A 19,771-nucleotide genomic window follows, 5' to 3' on the forward strand; every position below is an offset into this window, starting at 1 on the left:
CAAAAGTGAGTTCAGAAAATTGTAACATGTCATTTTTACGTGAAAAACTCCTGCGTCCCAATGCTTTGGGACAAGTAATTAAAACTGGGGGTTCACTCAGTGTGTGAAGTCCCAGCGAAAATCTGCCTACAGGTACACATAACCTTGAGAGCTGGCAAGCAGTGTTGAGTTTCCCGACATATACATAATCAGTGCCAGCTAATTTTTCATACTAACAAAAGTTCACAGCTGGGTTTATTGTCTACACAATGTGGTAACGGTATAGGTAGGGATACAGTTGAAGTGCTAACTGAGAGGAGGAGGCAGGTAAGCAATACAGCCATCTTCTCATCCTGTAACCCTGAGAAGTGCTAAGGCACCGTAGCACCCTTTCTTTCTTGGCTATGTACACTCCTGCCAGGAATACCTGAGGGAGTAAGGGTCTCTGCTACCTGGTTTAGGAAGCACAACCTAGCTGTAACTGATTACGGGGGTCCTTCAGCAGTGGGACAAACTCTATTCTTCTCCAATCTCATGACTCAAGTGACATGATTTATTTAATTTGTATTAATCTGGATTTGTAATGGTAAGAAGACTCTGGCCCTTACTAAGTAGAATAATAATATTATTCTGTACCTCCTTCTGTCTATGAAGCCTAAACTGCTCTGCACTATTTAGAACAATACTAACAAGACAGTTGATTAAGTACAGGTTATTATCTCCTGTGTGGGTGCACTTCTGCTGTAAGACAGTGTAGGTGGAAGCCAAGGGAAGGCAAAGCTGAACACTGTGTTCAGGACTTCCCTTCCCCTGACCCCCAAACGCCAGATGCATACAAGTGAGCAGGATGCTCCACAGCCACCACTGAAATTATCCCTTATGCACACTGGTAATGTGCTCTTCAAAAACCTTTCTCTCTTCCCAAACCAACCCTCTTCCCTGATTTTCTCTGTTTGCAGTGCAGAAAGAAAATAAGTAGAGACAGTTGCTTGGAAGTTATAAATGTTAGGAGCATACTATGCAACCTCCTAATTAGTTTAATTTCCCCAATGTGCACTCAATAGCCCATTTAACATGGATGTTATTAGAAGCCTTTTCTATCCATCCTACTTCTGCTGTAGTCTTTTTCAGACAAGTGACTTCACAGTCACGCGAGCTTTCTGACACTGCCCTGTTCCTACTTTCAGTATTTCAGCTCTTCAAACAAGTGGGACATTTTTTCCCTCCCAGTGTATGCAGTGTTAGTATATGGGTTGCTTGAACACTCTGTAATAAAAAATTTTAAGGATGTCAGGAGAACCTGCATGTGCAGCAAAAGGAAACTCTTTCATATAAAATGAGTCTGATTCAGCAGTGCTAAGAGATTTAAATAAGCCTTCAAACTCTTAATACATGCTAAAATCAACCCTTATGTTCACACTTCAGTATAATCCAATGCTGAATGCTCAAAACTAGCCATACATGGGGTTACTTTTTTCTTTGGTAGTTGAGCAATGTAATGTTTGAAACCGGGAACTAGGAGTAAATTCCATATTCTGGTGAAATGAATTTAACTCATAAAAATCTGAGCTGAAAAAAACTGAACTCATTTCAGTTGCTAAGGCGAATAGACCTACTGTGTATGGGGAAAACGAAAAGCTGCATTGTTGCCTTTTAGATTATATTTGCCTTGACAGATTTTAAATATATTAGCACAGTTGCTTTCATGGATGGATGAACCCACTGGTCTGGGTGCTAAGGTTTGTTTCCTTACCTTAGAAATTGCAAATACAACAGAAGCTTAGTGGTACTTCATATCAAAAGCAGATTGTGAGTGAAGGTCCAGCCTTTGTCTCTCTGAACTCTAACCCCAACCCTAAACCTAGTACAAGCCCTAGTCTTGGTCTGAGCCTTAGTCCCAAACAGGTATCTATGGCCTAGACCTTATTTTGATCATAGTTTGTCAGCTTTCTAAAATTTGTCTCTCTCCTAATCCTAACCAGGGGAGTAGGCTGAGCCTTAACCCAAGACCCACAGCCAGAGTCCAGTTAAAAAAGTGTGAATCTGGGCAGATGCAAGGGTATATGAGTTTACTACTGTGCATTTTATATTATTAAATCTGACATTTTTATTTTTTGTCCAATTGTTAAGGTTATCTATTTATGTGTCTACACAGTTCTGATTTCTCTCTGTATTGTTCCTATCTTCCGAGTTTCTGTTGTTAGCAAATTGCATTAACAATCTGTTATTTTTTGTGCCCAGATTATTAATGAAAATGTTGAAAACTCACTGCCAATGATGATCTTTAAAAGCCTCTGTTACTAACCTCTCTGCAACTCAACAGTTCCTTCTTCAGCACAACTCACAATGTTCTACCCATTAGATCAGTTCCTACCCACCTTAATTAAATAATCATCTTAAGGTCATTAACCCCTTTGAGTTTTGTTTCCTTCTTGATTACAATTATTTCCATGTTCGTATCCTCATCTCCAGTGACTAGATTGTCTTTGTCCCTAGGAAGAGAGGAAAACACGTTGGGACATGGTAAATTGTGATTCATTACAACAATTGTATTATTTTTGAAACATCAGGTTGGTCTAAAGCTGGTGGCTCAGAGATGCTGTGGAATCTCCATCCTTGGAGATGCTCAAGAATCAATGGGACATGGTCCTGAGCAATCTGCTCTGATTAGATCTGCTTTGAGTTGGGAGGATACGGGGTGGACAGTAGACGGTGGACTAGATGACCTCCGGAAGTCCATTTCAAATGTAATTATTCCATGATTCTATTTTTAACATCATGATCCTTACTGAAATCAGAGCCTAATGCATCTCTAGATGATCTTTTACTTCTATCCTGTTCTCCCATCACAGCTGTACTTCTTTTCTTGTTCTCCTTTATTTCTATGATTGAAGTGCTTGTGCTGTATTTTAAGCATAATTTTGCTTTTTATTTTTAAATAATATAGAAACACAAATACAAATACTGTTATGTTGGCATTGTGTATGCATAAAACAGTACTGTCTTAGTAATGAAATAACAGCAAAAGATTGATTCGTGGGGCCAGAACTTGAACCCTCAAAATGAGACAGACAGTAGCCATTGAAATAATTTACAGAAAGATAAGGCTTAAAAGAAAAACTATAGAAACGAATAATCCTTTTTCCATGCCACAGAAATCAAGCTTCTTTGGAAAATAGGATTTGTATCTGTATATGAGTCTCATTTTTTGCACAAAGGTATGCAGAAAGTTATACAAGATGCTAAAATGCTTCTGTACAAAACAGCAATATTTAGTTAGACCTACTGCAGGTGGAGCAGAAATAAAGTTGGTGAATACATGACTAAGCAAATCTCCTTCTAATTTTCCTTGTTATCAGAAGTACAGAATAAATTTAGGAGTTATCAAGACAGTCTGATACCATAAATGAAATTTCTATTAACATCCTGGCAAAAAGTCCCAGCATGCTGCTGAGCTTTCAGGATCAGTGCTGAATACCTGAATTTGCATAGGAAGATTTGTACCTGAATCCCACTGTACTGCAACACCTACAAATATTGTGCCATCGCCAAGTGGACTTGCTTACACAGAGATGGCTACCCTGCTGCTATTTAGTAAACTGATGGTTTGACATCATTGCAACCAGCTGAAATCATCCAAGAGAATAAATGAATACTGAGAATGCAAAAGAGACATTCAACTAATTTTAAATTACCTACTAGCTTTAAAAGGATTGGGCCAAAATAGATTTCTTGCTCAAAATATCCTTCTAATTAATTACACTAATTAAAAAAAAATGGGCATATGTTTACAGAGCATTGATCGCAGCCAGGAATCAAGTCTTGGAGAAATTGAATTTTTCTTGTCACCTCTTACTTAGATTGCACTTTAACTATGAGTGATTTCACAGCTCCAGGGAGAATTCTCTTCAAGCTGCATGACAAATTACAAATACTTACTAGCAGTTTCATCTTGCTGTAGCCTTCTAATCACATGAATTCTCCCCCAACTTTGCTCTTCAGCTTGACTTATGTCCTAGAATGTTCTTTCACACCCGTCTTCCAGTCAAAATCTTGCCATCCTTTCAAATTCCTCTAAAAAACTGTGTGATGTCACAGAAAGATGTTAGATGATCTCAGAAAGGACCTCAAACTGTCATGGGCAGATACAGACACATGTTTGAGGCCCTTACAGGACTATAAAATGTTATCTTTCTTATCACCTAACTCTTTTGTTTCTGAATATATTTTTGCCCCATTAATCTGAGTTGTTAGTTCATGATCAGGCACTTGCAAGATTAATTGTGACAGAGGGACACATGGCGAGAGTTGGACTTCTTGCATGTAAGAAACAAGCGATTTCTTTGCTTTCGAGTGCCATATCTGAACCTTCTGTCAGTTCTGGGCCAGAGAAGCTCTAATTTTTTGCTGCTTCTTGAAACCCTTTTATTTTCTGATGGATTGTACCATCGCCTTCTGCCTCACATGCATATGGATATCCAGCAACGTTGTGTCCTAGCTTCCGATTAGGTCTTTTCATTACTCCATTGCCTTGAGTGGTGTTTTGAGTTACTCTCTGCGGGCAGGCTTGATTGCTCGTTCCATTGACCTAACATATCCACCATCTGTAAATTAGCCTGCTATTCTGTATCAAGCAAAAGACCCACTTCATGGAAGCTGTTAGTACATTTCAACAGTATTTCAGACAACACATTACTCAAACACTCACTGCGTACAATTGTACCAGCATACAACTAACTTATTCAAAATGTCTCTTTACCTGACCTCAGTCACATGGCAATTTTTCCACCCTCACTAGATTATTGAAACCTCTGTAAACAGCAAGACAGAGTGAATGAGTCACTCCAGTTTAATCCTTCCTGTGAAATTTTGCACTTCTATGCTAATTGTTATGAATAATGTATTTCAGCTTTCTTTGTGCCAACATCCAGTTACCGGTATTTCAACAGATACTGAATTTCACTGCAAACTAAAATGAATCTGCATTGTAAAAAATCTTTCTGTATCTCTGGTAAATTAATCCAGATTCTAGTTCAGAAAAAGCTAAAAAAGAATAAATTATTGTGCTGCCAATGATGTCCAAACTTCTTATGCTTGTAGACCGACCAAAAACCAGCAGTTAACACAAATATCTTTTACCAGCTACTCACCTCCTTCCTTCACTTGCACTAGGGTATGTTTTCTTAGTCGTTCCAGGCAGTGTAATACTTTTATTTGCCAGTGTTTATTTAAACAGGACACTAAAGAAGGTTCATCTAACTTGACACAATTACTGAGGGCTTTATCCTGACCAAATCCTGATTGTGATGGCCAGCTATTACTCAACACCTCCCAGGATTTATTCATAACATAATAAGGCTGACATTTTTATTTCAAATGTGCCTTTCAGAATAATAGATAATTTTCTCATGCTTCATCTAATTATCCTGCAAAGACCATTACACATATTCATTTGTTTTGTATAGCTTGGGGACCTTTTCTTTCCTCTCCTTCAACCATATTCTTTAGTTCTATTACAGAAGTTCTAGAGTCCATGAAGATTTTTAGAAATAAGTGTACATAGTTATGTGTAAACAGTGGCTGTCTTGCATTCAATGGATCAGAAAAGTTTCTTTTTTTATGATATAGTTTAATAGAAAAGGTTGAAATTGATTTTTGGCTCCCTCCCTTCCATCATCTGCTAATAACAAACAATATTTTAAAAATATTTTTTCTGGAAATAGAGTATTTTTCCTCTCAAAATAAAAATGCATTTTTTCCTCATAATGGCCTCAGTATCAGAAGGCAGAGCATGTTACCATGGCACAGAGAGATTGTGGTAGGCACTAAGCTGCAGTGCTGGGTGCAAGCTCTTAAGTGCAACTGCACAGCAAGTAATGGGGTGTAGAAGTTGCAGACAAGTCAGAAGTGGTGCAAACGCTGGAATGGTCTCACCAGGGGCAGCACAAGTTCCTGGGGGACAGGCTGAGGGCACCTGACCTGGCATACAGCATGGGCATAACTAAAGCCACTCCACATTTGTTGTCTATGGTAATTTGTATGGCCCTGGGATGTGCTGAGATGTGCTGGATAGTCCCTCTTATGGTTACAATAGGAACATTGCTCTGAGGAGCACTGAACGGCAATGTACACCTTGGCCGGTAAGGCCCCTAGTTACCATGGCAATCAGCAAACTATTGTCAGCATAGACTTGCCAGCACCAAACCGCTGTACCTCAGGTCTGTAGGAGTTTGTCGTGACCAGAAGGACATGACTACCCACTTCTAGACCCAGAGGTAGTTTTGTTCTGTAGTAGGTGTCAGCTGTGGGATGGAACAGTGGGGTGGACTAAAAGAGGGGCTGACGGCATGCTCGTATACAATCGTTCGCTGGATACAGATTGCCCCTGGTAGCTGCCACTTCTTGGCTCTTCTGGGATGCACTGTCTCTGGATGCAGGTGTGTTGCTGCTTTGGATAATGACATTGTTAATAGCCTTAACAGGGTTGGCAGTATGAAACAGTGTGTTGGAGATCCTTTTGAAAAAGGAGGCTCAGAGCATGCAAATATGGCAAATCCTGAGTCTTCGAATGCATCCTTGGAGATCAGAAGCTGAAGGGCAACTGAATTCTTCCTCTCCAACTAAGTCAATCTTTCTCAGAGCCGTGGTTGTGCACATCAAGGCTCCTTAGCCATGGGCCTTTCCCTGATGCGAATGTGCTTCTCCCTGCTTTTAGCAACTCCTATTCTCGCCATGGACACCCAGCACAAGTGGTCATGTAGAGCCCCAGAAGTGACAGGCAGCAATGGAGCACTGTTCTGAGTGAGAAAAGGCCACCAGCCTCTTTGGGACTTCTCTAAACTGAGAGAAGAATGACTTAAAAACCTCTGCAGTGTCACGTGCATGAGAACAGGAATATGTTGTCACTGTGAACTACACCTTTTACATGAACTGCTCCTTACGACCCTCATAAACGTTGTACTGCTGGTACATGGAGGAAAGGTATTAGAGGTCAGGTGCTGTGTGGAAAGTGAAATTATTAACCTCTGAACCACTTTAGCACAATACTGTTGCTGACATTCAAATATTAGCAGAAACTGAGAAACTGAGATGCATTCACTGTATCGAAACAGTGCAGTGAAGAAATTCTAACCTTTACCCTCAATTAATGTAACACTCTTGTCTGCCCCAATTTCCTGAGAAGCAAGATTACTTTGATGCTTTTACTCAAGAATGGCATTTTTATTGGTATTTTAGTGATACAAAATCAGCCCTGGAGCCTTGAAGTCCAACTTAGCTCCTGTATACTTTTCTGCCCTGAAGGCTGAGTAAAATCTGAGTACAGATAAGTTATTCAAAAAAAGAGGTATATAATCACTTTCAGACCATGAAATTTTAAGGATTCTGTGGTGAGCTTTAGTGCAGATTGTGTGAATGGAAACCTTTCTGCTGACAATGGTGTGATCCAGGCACGACGCCAACCCCGATCTTTCTCCCAGTGAGAGTTTTACCAACATGGTATCAAAACTGGTCTCTATATAAGCCAAAGCTGCAGCAACAAGTCCATCTGTGAGTCAAAATGTGACTATTAATTTTGCCTGAAAAGCTCAGCTGCAAAGTGATACAGAATAAAAAAAGATTAAAACCCTCTTTTTCCTATTGACCGCTCCCACACCAGAGATTAAAAGGCAGCCAGGAAGACAGTTGATTTGACATTCAGCTGCATGTCTCGGGGACCTGACAGTCACTGATAGGATTTCCCCTCCCTTGTTCTGCGCTGCTTCATTTCCAGAAATCTCTACCCTCTCGGCTGTGCCGAATCAAACGGCCCTGTTCTAGCTGATGGGACAGGAACAAGCTGCAAGGGGAAAAGGAGGATGGAAACCACTTAAAACAGCAGTAAAAAAAGTTTACTGATTATCACCATAAAAACACTGATCAGAAACTGGTTATCACTTAACAGTCCTAAATAAGACAAAAATAACTATTCATGAAAAAGAGAAAAAAATGTTATCTGGTGTCTCCCTGAATTAAGGGGACACTTGCCCTCACTATAAAATATTAGCAGGTATTTTTAATATTTATATTAAATGTAATACTTTTAATATTAATATGAAAGATTTGGTCAAGACTCAGACCCAGTTGGCTCAAGCAATGGATTTCTGAAAGAAATGGAGGAGTCCATACATATTAAACCAAACAGGTCTGTTCATAGTCGTCCACATGGTTTAATTACTCATTGTTCCTGGGAACAATCATGATCCGTTTCAGACGCTTTGCACAGTACTAACACAGGCCCGAGACTGTTCTGGAGGGGAAGTGTGGATGAGACCACCTTGGCTATGGAAGGAAAGGGGACAATCGTTTAGTTGTGTAGATTCAAGCAGCATGACGACACTTGCTCTTGGGGCCAAAGAATGGTTCCTAGATCCCCAGGACTGTAATTTGGATATAATGGACTTAGTGCATATCCTTGTTCTATTTTCTACAGCAAACAATTCTCACTTTAACACCATTTTAAATAGATTAATTTGCCAAATAAAAAGTATATTATTTTCAGTGTTCTTTATTGCCATGTGGGTGGTGATCAAAGTGAATTTTAGACAAGCACACTATGTTGATATAAATTCACCAAATCAGTTATCACAGAGGATCCTTGTAATGTCACTGAATCCTTCTGTCAAATTTAAGCTTACCATTTTTTCTAAAGTCCCAACAACATTATGAATGCTACTGTGCATCTTATTTGTAGTGCTTTCAGGACACAAAGTTTTGCTTATTTTCCATCAGCTAGTAAATTTTTTATCCAACATTGACTATTCTAAACACACAAAATGAAAGAAGTCCCACATCATCCAATTTATAATATTTATTTTCAGCTACAATAATTTTGAGCACAAAATCCCCAAATGGTCTGCATCCTCCCTGAGGGCCTTCTCACTTGCCATGAGCTGTTCCAGTCATTAAGATTAGGGCTGCATCTGCACAGAAGACTTTTAACAGTAGGACTCTGAATCAACCCAGCTAAGTTTAGACATTTTCCTGAAATGGCTAAGTCAGGAACATCCTCATTGTATGCTCCCTCGATAGCAATGGAGAAAAATAGGCACGTCCAAAGGGTGGTCCAGAAGATTTCTGGGATGAACCACCGTCTGGACCTTTCTCTCCATTGGCTATTGCACCCTGACACCCTGAATTACAATTAGTCCTAAAAGTATCTGGCATGGAACTGGACTTTGCTACCTACTGGAGCCCACAATAGAGCTATACCTAAAGGAGCTGCCTTACACACGGACAAGGAGACTGAGATAAAAACCTTACTCCACAGAACCTGTCATGCTGAACTGAAAGACTCTAAGCTATCAACTAAGCACGTCAAGAGCAGTGGAGGGAGGAGTGCACTAAAGTCGCCAGGATTAAACACATGAACCTTGATTACAAAAATATGCCTATCTTGAATTATGATGTATAGTCTTCAAACTTCTTCTGGAGATAAGTGAGTGAATCAGCCCTTTCTTACAAAATATTATAGGATGAATAATTCTATTTTTATCATGTGGCTCAGTGGTTGTAGGCTTTGTCCAGGTGATAGTAGAATTAGGTTTGATTTCTTCCTTTTCCTGAACAGCTTTCAATCAGGTTATTGTGTAACACAGCTCTCATCTTCAAGCTATAAAGTCTTTTAGAATGAAACTCACTCTCTTTCCTGCCCGATCCCATGTTTCACTGGGCCAGACAGATAATAGAGTTCTATAGTCTAGCAGTTACACTATTTACCTAACAGAGAGAAGAGATGATTTTCAGTCCAGTCCTTAAGTCTTTTTTATATTTAAGCTTTCCCTGAACTCCAGACTGGAAGCAAGACCCCTTTCTTCTAAGTGAGTAATCAAACAACGAGATTTGGGAATCACATTTGTTATTCTCTGTCTCTCTGTCTCACGGGAAGTGACTGAGCAGGACTTTCAGTTTCAACAAAGACGTGAAAAGTCGCATGTCTAGGAGTTACCTCATGCAACAGTACAGGCTGGGCACCAAATGGGTAGAAAATAGCTTTGCAGAAAAGGAACTGCAAATCCTGGTGGACAACAAGCTGAACATGAGTCAGCAGTGTTGTCCTTTTCCATGAAGAAGGCCCAACTGAATACTGAGTTGTATTTAGGAAGAACATAGTGAACAGATCAAGGAAAATAGTTATTCCCCTCTATTGGCACTTGTGAGACCACATCTGGAGAACTGTGTCCAGCTTTAGGGTCCTCTGTGCAAGAAAGATGGTGATATACCAGACCAAGTCCAGCAAAGGGCCACCAAGGTCACTGGCAGGTAGAGGACAGGACATAACAAGAAGAAAATGAAAGAATTGGGTTTGTTCAGTCTTAAGCAGAGAAGGCTGAAAGGAGATCTAATTGCTATCTACAAATATCTGATTTGAAGGTATAGACAAGATGGTTCCAGATCCTTTTCAAAGGTACAATGACAATACAGGAAGCAAAGGATACAAGCTGAAAGATAGGAAATACCAACTAGATTTAAAGGTGAATTTTTTCACCTTGAGCATGGTCAGACACTGTAACAGGTTGCCCAGGGAGGTTCTGGATTATCCAGCCTTGGTGATATTCAAAACTTGAGTTATATTCATAACTCAAAACAAGGCCCTGAGCAATGTGATCTAACTGAACCTGCTTTGAGCAGGAGGTTAGATGAGATGACACTGAGAAAGCCCTTTCAAATAAAATGTCTTGTGATTCAGTGATTTTATGAACTGTGGAAATCCATTTGAAGTGCATAAGAGTATCTTTTCACTCAACTGTCTGCCATGGGTGGTATAAACTCTGAAATGTGTGTGCTAGCAATCTAACTATACTAATTAAATCATTTCTAATGTAACTAAATCAGCTACATTAGAACTGAAACAAAGTATCTGTGTAGCTTTTGTCTAAATTACATAGGCCAAATTCAGCCAGGAGTAAGCAGATTTAAACCCACCGAGGCCACCAAAACTGTATTTGATAAAATTTGTGGGAGTAATATGGGAGTAAAAAAAACTTATGCAGGCTTTTTCTAGTCTCTCAGTAGTGTACAGAGTTGACTTCTGACTTTTTAAAATTAAATGATAAAATCCCTCCACTGGTTCTGATTTTCCACTGTATATGGTCTGCATTATGGTCTTTCTCACTCATTTTCATGACCTATTCTTCATCACCTCTTTACAGCTCCCTGAATTTCAGCTGGTTCTCCCATTTTTAACTTTTAATATATTTTCTCATAAAAATCTACCTCTGGAATAGACTCCTTGCTAGAGGCTATCTTGACCCCTTAACCTTTTGCAAATCAGTATAACTATCTAGTCTACAGCCACCCTTTTTGTATTTCTTGAAAAAATATCAGCAATGAAAACAGATTTATGATATAACAGTCTGAAAACCATATCATCTTTTATTCCTAGGTTCTGCACAGTCTGGCAGTAGATCTTCCAAAACCTAAATGAGGTCCTAGGAACAGATTGCTGGCTTGTTTGAATATAGTTTCATGTTGATGGTTTGCTGTGATGTTAATACATGACTACCTGAAAAGGGCGAAAAGTCATGGTTAAGTGGGGTATAGTTGGGCACAACTTTGGATCAGTTACAAGTGGGTATTTTGGGGCTTATACTGGTTTGTGCCTATAGACTGAAGTCTGGATAAATGAATCAAAGGTGTTAACAGGATGGGGTTTGATTTACCTCTTCCCCTGAAACTCTTCTTCCCCTTTCTACCTCCCTTGGCTTTCTGTTCCTTCTGCTTGTGCCAAATCAACCATTCACAGAGACATGCTAAAAATAAGGTTATTAAAGTAATTTGGGTTAACTCCTCCAGCCTCCCACAAATGTTTTTTGGAATTTACACAGCATCAATCATGCTGTTTCCAGTGAGATCTTGTTCACTGCTTATATAAAGAAGCGTAAAATAGTATTCCTCAATCATACCTTCCAGTACCTTCCAGAAGCTCTGTCATCCCATGAGTCTGGGATTAATTCTGGGAGGGAGCAATTCGTTGCCTACATCTGAATAAGTCTTGAGATCTGTACATGGGTACTGAGGTAGTCACTTGGGGCACAACTTGTGGCAGTCAGCTGAGATTTGTATTTCAGTTTTTAACACCCGCAACAGAAAATACCTGAGATGAAATCAGTTCTTCAGTGATAGCCCTTGGAAGGAAGACAGAGTTAATAGCAAACTAATACATAGTTTCAATAGGACTCCGAGATAAGGAGCTTGTTGGAAACCTCATTTTAGTCGTATAATTGAATGGTAAAAATTGAGAAGTACCGAGCTGAAACTCTTTAAATCAGAAGGTACATAGATATTCTATTGTATTTTCTTGTGCCGTCTGTGCTTTCATCAGGTTGTTGTTGGTTTTTAAGCTGTTTAAATTTACTGCCTTTAGCCTGTCTGATAGCATATCTCAGTGCTTCATGACAATAATTTGGAAAAAAATAAATTCCCGGTCCCCTTTTCTGCCAAATTGTTATTCTTGGATAGAAATGTTTTCCGTTAATTACTCATAACGTGTAACTGCCAGAAATATTCTTTAACAGAGGGAGAAACCGTAGGTTGAAGAGCCAGAGGGCAATAGGCAGGAGGAATCATTGTAGTAAGGGGATTAAAAAAGAAATGAAAACATTTTTAATGATGAGAATGGAATAAAGAAGAGTGAGGGAAAAAAGAGATGAAGACAAGAGAATGAAAAAAAGAGACTGTATTGTCAGAGGTGGGTGTGGAAAGGAACATAGAAATATTTAAGAGAGGCGAAGGCCCGAGGTCTTCTCTCCTTTTATTACATTGACTTTTCTTTGTCTTTTCATGCCTATTTCCTACTGTGATCTGCTGCAAATTCCTCCTTACAGCTCCTTAAATCCTGCTGTAAAGACAGAAGAAAGAAAAGTCCTATACACATTTTGGTATGAAAAAGATTGGAGTCGTTTTCCCACTTAATAAGAAAGCGCCAGCCAATCAGTAGATTAAAAAGTTCACCATGTCTCTGGCCCTTTTTGGTCTTTGAGGCTACATCTGTACTAGTAAAGCAAAGAAGGCAAGGGCAGGGCCGCCAGCAGTGACATGTGAGTGCCCATGCCATGCAGTCACTACCACGCTCCCAGGAAGAGTTTTGGGCTGTGTTAGCTGCTTTCCCCAGAGGACAGCACAGGACATTAGGGTGCTGCTGGTCAGCAGGAGAAGTAAGGCCACCTGTTTTTGAGGAAAAAGTCTAGTCTTTGGAAGTGCTCTGTGCCACGCTGCTTGCCTTCATCCGGGAGAGGCAGCAGCCCCTGCCCCTTCTATATACTGGCTGAGACATAGGCAGAAGAAACTCTGCAACTTCTACTATGAGCACCATCTGCTTAATGCTGTGTCGACCAGATGTAGACACCTGCATTTCCTCCTTCCCTTAGAAAGCTTCTCTGTCTTGTCTGATTTCTCAAGCGAAGCACTAGATTAAAAAAAATGAATGTTTAGAGAAGTCACTGGCTTGTCGATCTCATTTTCTCTGCTCTTTACATTTATTTCATTATAAGCTTAGTTAAGAAGGATTTTCCTCTGAACATACAGGAAAGAAGAGAAAAGCGGATGGACATACATGTTGCTGGGAAACGGATATCTCACCAGGTGTCTGAAGTCTCAATGCCTTTGTTTAAATTTGTCATGTCTAAAATGAAGATGTGTTCCTTTAGGAAATGGCTACTATTACCACTTGCTCCCTCAAATACACTTGCTTGTTCCTGTGCCCCTCTTCCCTGTGGAGGTTGCTTTTCCTGCCACAAACTACCCAGTGGAGCCAGACAAGTGTTGGTTCTTCATCTGCATCAGCGTAAAACCACTGATCTCAGCTTAAACCTTCAGTGAGCCTACAGACCTATCCCTGTACTGGAGTATGTGCAAGGTAGCTTGAGATTAATGGATTTTATTTACAATAAAAATGGCACATCATTAAAAAAAAATGCAGGTCTATTTGGAGGTAGGAAACTAGAACGCCAAGTTAAAAATGCTTTTTCTCTGCATTTACTCTACTACCCCAAAGAGCACTACATTTCAGCTAGTAGATCATAGTGAGTAGCTGATGGAGAGATGTCTTCTAGTGTTTCAGCCAGGAAAACCTTTAAAATCATGTCCTGATCACGACCTTTGAAGATTTGCTGTTGTAGATCTCTAGGAAACCCCTTCCAGGGTAGGTTCTACTGATACCGTCAATGACTTGCACTGTTTCAAGCAGCAAATAAGGCAACATGTATGGATAAAAAGAATAACTAGAGACACACCCCAAGAATAAATTAAGATGCCTCCTCATTTCCATTACTTTTACACACAGCTACCAAAGTTAGTGGCTAATTTTCTCCCAAAAAAGAATTGCTCCAAAATTTTCTTTACTATTTTCCCAAAAATGGTATTGAAAATGTCTTCTTTTCAGCAGCCCATAATCTCTATCAGAGAGCTGTGTGGACAGTGACAAATACCACTGTATGCCTAACAGAGTGATTCATCTGGTCATTGATATTCTTTTCTCCACCTTTCTCTCTCTGTTTCTAATCTTCATGGATCTCAACTCAGTATAAAATACTGCATTCTGGCTATTTCCCTTTGCCTTTTATAGTAAGATTTCAATTAAAGATTGAAAGAATCTTTAGGAAAAGCAGAACCTATTCTGGTACTGCATTCATTGAAGCTACTAATATTAAACTGATTAAAAACGTAAGGTTGTCACTGAATTGATTAGTATATTTGAAACAGAACTTATTTGCAATATGTTCTTCATTGATATTTGATAGGGGACCTATATAATCAAAATATGTATTGAAGAAAAATGAAGCGACATGAAAAAAGTCTTTAAGACAGTTATTTTATGTGTCCCAAAATGTTTTGGCAACCCAGATTTCAACCTATCCAATGATTTCATTTTCAATTGCGCTTTTACTCCTATAAATTTTTTTCTAGGAAGGTTTTCTCTTTAATTCCTGATCTAGAAATATTAGCTCCAAATGGAAAGATGAGTGCATCACACTGTGCCCTGGGAAGGTTTTTGTGATGGCCAGCATTCACCTAGCATTAAGCAACCGCTTACACTGCTCACATGCAGTAAAAACCTCATATTTTGTCTCTGCAAGGGAGCGAAACAAGAGCTTTAATCCTCTTCTGCTTTAGTGCAATGGTGGTGGTTATTTATAGAACCGCTCTGGCGATGGGTGGGCATTGCAGATGGCTCTGTCTCACCACAGAGCTAAATTAAGTAATTTGTTTCTGAAGGGGAGGTTTATTTATTGACCTCAATAAAGTTAATCTTGCTTTCGCCTAGAGCTCAACACGCAAGTATAATCCAGCGGGTTCATTTCACTTACTCTATGATTTTTCTATCTTTAAATGCTTGGGTTTGTTTCTCTTTAGACCCTTTATGTTTTAACGTACCTCTCATTTCAGACCCTGCCGCTTTAGGCCTATCTTCTGGTGTCACTTTCTGGGAGCGTTTCGATTTAGCCAGCTGCTTGGGAGCCTGTGCTCAGCCGTAAATACGGTGTGAAGTCAAAAACCCGTCAAAGTCATGGAAATAGCCTCGCGGCTGAACGCCTCTCACAAGAGGGCCAGTTCCATTAAAACGCGGCCCCGCCGCCGCAGCCCCCCGGCAGCGCCCTCTGCGACCCACTGCTTTGCTGGCTCCCGCCCTCAGTGACACGGGGGTGGCCAGAGCCCGAGCCGTCCCCTTGTCCCCTGACCTGGGACGTGGTACAGCGCGTCAGAAGAGACGCACTAAACCGGGCCTCCCCGCCCAGGTCAAACCCCGCGTTTTTGCGTTTCTGTTGCTACAAAGGCAGTGTGCGTTTGGGTGTCGCTGCCAAACCGAACCATGGTCACTTTGGCCACCAAACGCTGCTGAAGCCGCTATCGCAAGGTGACATTGTGGCAGTCAGGCTTCCTCCTGCCCTGCCGAGGCAGGCAAATCTGACCTTTCCCATAGCTTCAGGATCCCGACCGACGTCCTGGCGTTCATGGCGCTGCCCTGCATGCTCCTGGGGTTTCTCTTACTTGGCTTCTTATCTCTAGGAACAGAAAAAATACAAATGATTCCTGAGGCCCTATCCAGAACAGCACAATTTCTTATCATACAACATCATGAGCTAAAATTCATACACAAAGGCAATTACAGAAGGGAAAAAAAAAAACCCCACACTATCGAAATTGCTCACAGTATGTATCCCTTAACACCAAGCTACAGGTAAATCACCCGGTGGACTGACTGCAATTTTTTCGTATCAAATCTCAGGAAAGTCTGTACGACAGCATTTCAGACAAAGTAAATATGCCCTGATGAAACAGCAGGGCCTCGCTGATGGCAGGTGTTTGTACAGTCTTGATATGACCACAACAGGTTCACAAACCAAGATAATGTGGTTTTCAATCAGTGGCTTCTAAAGTAAATATAAAAGTGCATTTCATAGCTTAACAGAACTACCAGAAGTACTACCTTCTTCAAGAAAATAAATTTCACTAAAAACTTTATTGCAGACCAATCTGAAGCTGTGAGATGTACCCATACCAGGCAGAGACTTTAGCCCCTCATCTAGTCTGCTAATCACATACTGCAAGTTATTTAGTGCCCAGAGAAATTAATTTCTATAGGCAATCTTCCAGTCCACATCTACATATATGTATTTAAGATATTTCTGCTTTTTTCCCTCTTTTTCCTTTTGGGGGAGCATTTGTACCAAAAATGCTAAATTCGGTAATCTTGCCTTACATATTGAACTCTTTCTTTTACTTCTGTAATAGTTTGTCAGGTCTTTTGTTCACTATAAGAATTAATGCATGGCCCAATTTAACGTTTAAAGGTGTGTTAAGGAAAATGATAGTTTCTTTTAGTAATACTGTGATTCCTGGATCTAGTTCTTATCTCCTGTGGAAAATGAATCTAGTATTCTTATGGCACCCAACAGCATTTGCAGGAAATTGCATTTTGGCTTATTTTTATATTTAATTTGTAAAATAGCAGCATTATATGGAAAAGGAGCTATTTTTTACACACACTTTTTAAATTTGGTGGTAATCCTGTGACACACTGGGCAAAACTGGGATTGGAGACATTTCAGCCCACGAATTCTCTGTATCGTCAGTAAGCTCCTTACGTCTGCCCAGAACAGGTATGATCCCCAATCCATCACATTTTTCCAAAACCCAGGAAGTTTCTAGCACATAGAATAAGATTAATCTTGGTGAAGATGCCAGTTTCTCTCCATTGGCTGTGAAACGAACCTTTAGCACCTTGCTCAGCCTTAAACACCTAAGTTCTAGAAGACTAAACTAAAGCAGAAAAATCTGTTCCTAAGAGCAGAACGGCTCAGCTCTTCCATGAGCCAAGAGGAATTCCATGTGCGTGCTTCCACTGAAACACATAGCTTTTGTATTTTTCTACATTTTAGTTCTGTATTTTACCTACCACCTGATGCACTTCACAAAACAAGCTGCAAAACATATTTTAGTTGTTAGAAATAAACATTCTCAGTCTTTGGACTGCCAATGGTAATTGTAGTACTGCATATAGTACAGTATGTAAGACATATACCTGTTTTTTTCAAATTTTAAATTAACCGAACAGTGTGTTGTTATGGAAGATGCTTGTGTGATCAGATGTGCTTTGGGTGACATACAGCAAACATTGCATCAGTTGTCTAAGGTTACTTACTAAACTTCGAGCTAATTCCAGGCAGTCTTCATACCTTCACTTAGTTTCTAAAGAAAGCATGTTATACATGATTCAGTTATAAAATTATACTATAGTTTAGATGATATTATAATTCTTTGAAAGTTTTGCTGTATTAGTGGCTTGATACCACCATACTAAAATGATGTACTACTAGAATTTTATGCTACATTAATAAATTATGATGTCAGATCAGTTTCTACTTAAAAATTATTTCTATTAGTTCTATACCAAGGGCCATATTTTTTCCAGGTACACAGGAACAGTTAGTTCCTATTGAGTACGCAGGAGGTTTTTTACGTGCCAGAAATGCAATGTGGCCAATGAAAACAGAGAGAGGGTTTCTGAGTCTACATTATTTATTATATTAAACAGGATTTTTTCAGTTCTGAAGATCACATTTGCTCAAGATGCAGAGCACTCTGACCTCTTATGCAATAGCATAAAGACATTTTTTGCCAGAGGAAAAATGAATCAATGCTCTGTTTCACATATTAATTTTAGTCATACTCATGCTGCCATATAAAACACTGTGACAATCAACGTCACTTATGTTGTGATTGTTTAAGTAGAATCCACTTAACACTGCCAGTGATTTTTAGTCATGGTCTAGCTACTGTAGTAAAAATTCCCTGAAAAGTGAAATGTTGCCTCGATCATGTGTAATCAGCATAATTTTTTCTTACAAATTTTAGATACCCATAGAAGATTACATGAGTAGAATATGTATATACTTGAAGATTTTTTAGGTTTTGTAGATTAATTAGGTGCAGAAATATGTTGGAAGATGACAAGCAAAATATTTCAGAGGAAAACTTAAATATTACCATTGGCAATCAGCCACATATGCATTTCAGCTGCTTTTCCTAATGACATTCACTACTCAAAACTAACATTAGATACATCCATAGTCTGCAAAATGAGGTAATCCCAACCTCTTTCTTCTAAAAGTCAGCATGAGGTTTGCCATTGATTTCAGCGGCAATAAGCAAGAGCCTGGGGAGAGCAGCATTTGCTTGGAGCTTTGGCCACAGAAGTGAAGTCTGACGCTCGAAGACTTGTCCTCAACTTTTGTCAGTAAATGAAATTTCTGGACGGAGTATAATGATATGGTGCATCTGTCTTGCAGGAATTACCCAACCCTTCACACAGTCTGGTGTCTAAGGATTTTTGATGGTCCTGCACAATTCCACAAAGACCATTTTTTGCTCACCATAAAAAGTGTTGTGCTTCAACAGTAGGAAGTACTGCAGCTCAGACATGGACAGTCTTCAGTGGGACCTTGCACGGGACATCGTGACTCTCTGTCACTATCTGTTCATTGCTATTTGTTTTGATTCTTATGAGAAGGACTTTTCTGCTGAAAAGGAAAAGACAGAAGCCTGGCTATCAGGTAGCAGATGTGATTCCCACATTTTCTGAGTACCAAAATACAGATAAGTAGATTGTAACCTAGGAGGCATTAATAAAATTCCTGTGGTAGGTGCCACGGTTTTGTCGAGTGCTTCGTTCTCTACTTATTTATTTATTTGTTCTAAAGTTCATAGATAAGCCTCAAACACTTTTCCTACAATCCTCTTTTGTATAATTACATACTAATAGATAATTCCAGAGCAAAATCCTGGTCCCACGGATTTCATTCGCAAAAATGAGGTCAATTGCCTTTATTGTCAGGGAGACAAGTTAAAATAGCCTGAGCCCTGAGCTTCTGGCCTGCCTTTAGATATGCTTTTAACATCTCAATATGTATACTACTTTCCATCTTCAGCAGCATCAAGTAATAACTGAAGGTAAACCAAGTTTTGCTATGCACGTGTGAGACCCAAGGGACACCCAGCAACCTGGTATGTACTCAGACCTGCACACCAGGGCTGCCAGAGTTCCTTGTCAGCTGATGCTTATGGAAGAAAACGAGAAAGCAGAGGCAAGAGATAAATTGCAGGATTTTCAATGGGATTTGCACCTTCTTATACTGGATTTAATATCTAATACTTTGTATCCCCACAATAAAAACTTGTTCACACAAGCTTTAGAGGATAAATGAGTTCCCAGAAGTGAAGGAGAGTAACAATACTGGTTATTTAAGTGCCCTTC

Source organism: Mycteria americana, chromosome 1, assembly GCF_035582795.1.
Source record: "Mycteria americana isolate JAX WOST 10 ecotype Jacksonville Zoo and Gardens chromosome 1, USCA_MyAme_1.0, whole genome shotgun sequence".
Classification (NCBI taxonomy): Eukaryota; Metazoa; Chordata; class Aves; order Ciconiiformes; family Ciconiidae; genus Mycteria; species Mycteria americana.